The following is a 1,476-nucleotide window of genomic DNA, read 5'->3' as shown; positions in this document are numbered from 1 at the left end:
TGTGGGGGACCATTTGGGATACTAGGCGCTATGCACAAGAAACTCTTAGATTTGTATCAGGAGGAAACATTAAAACTACGTTGAAATGCGTCTTCAGTTTTCTTTGAGAAATGCAGGGAGAAAATTGATGTAAACCCTGTCTGCCATGTCTTGTGGCAATAATTTGCACCGACTGAGGTCTGCAGTGGTTCCAAAAAGTGTCGATGATTCTACACGAAGCCATAAACAAATCATCTTATGTGTCCTTCATATAATTTTGGTATCCATCTAGCACTAAATCTATATCTTCTACTCTTTCCATAAATAATTCAACCTATCTATCTCTCTGTCTGTCTATCTATCTATCTATCTATCTATCTATCTATCTATCTATCTATCTATCTATCTGTCTGTCTATCTATCTATCTATATTTCTAGCTATCTAGCTATCTATCCATCTACGAGGAACTTTGAATAATTTTCCATACTTTTTTTCGTATGGGCACATTTATAGATAGTACATACATGAACAAAAGTCCCCTTCGGAGTAATCTCCTCCGGCTGCAATGCACTTGTTGTACTGTCCCAACAACTCCTGAAAGGCCCCATGAATGTCCTCTTGTGTGAGCGCATCAATGAACATCGTTACAGCCTCTTTCATCTCCTCAATTGTTTCATAACGACCGTCGCTAAGGTTTATCTTGAGTTTAAGGAATAAACAAAAGTCACAGGAAGCAAGGTATGGATTATAGGAAGTGTGGGGAACTGTCTATCTATCTATCTTTCTATCTATCTTTCTATAACTATCTTTCTATCTATATCTATCTATCTATCTATCTATATGTATATATATATATATATATATATATAAATAGATAGATAGATAGACAGATAGATAGATAGATCAAAATATATATATATTCATTTGTAATTTTTGCAATTCTTTAAACATAAGTAAATGATCTAACATTAATTTCGTTTATTTCCTATGGACTCAACTTAATATACTCAACTCAATATAACTTCACTTCTATTGAGCTGAATAGTTACAAATATATTTTTGTTTCCGGTTTCTGGCTTCAGGCCATTATTTCTCACAAGAATGAAACACGGAATATTATGTGTAGCTAAATTGCCATATACATTTTTATAACTTACTACCTAGCTCTACCTGTGTACTGACTACTGTTCAAGTAAATAAGAAAATATACGCATAAATTATATTTTTATATATCTATGTGTTTGAATGATGTGGTCATATATATATATATATATATATATATATATATATATATATATATATATATATATATATATATATATTTGTATATATATACACATACATATATATACATGTTTTATTTTTTTATTACCGTTTTATCTGTTTGGTTACATATGTTTCGGATGTTGGACCATGTTTACGATCCAACAAAAAAAAAATAAATAAATAAAACACATATTTTTACCAGTTTTACTATATATATATATATATATATA

The sequence above is a fragment of the Euprymna scolopes genome, chromosome 21, assembly GCF_053919585.1.
Source record: "Euprymna scolopes isolate OS-2025 chromosome 21, ASM5391958v1, whole genome shotgun sequence".
Classification (NCBI taxonomy): Eukaryota; Metazoa; Mollusca; class Cephalopoda; order Sepiida; family Sepiolidae; genus Euprymna; species Euprymna scolopes.
This window is presented reverse-complemented; position numbering follows the sequence as displayed.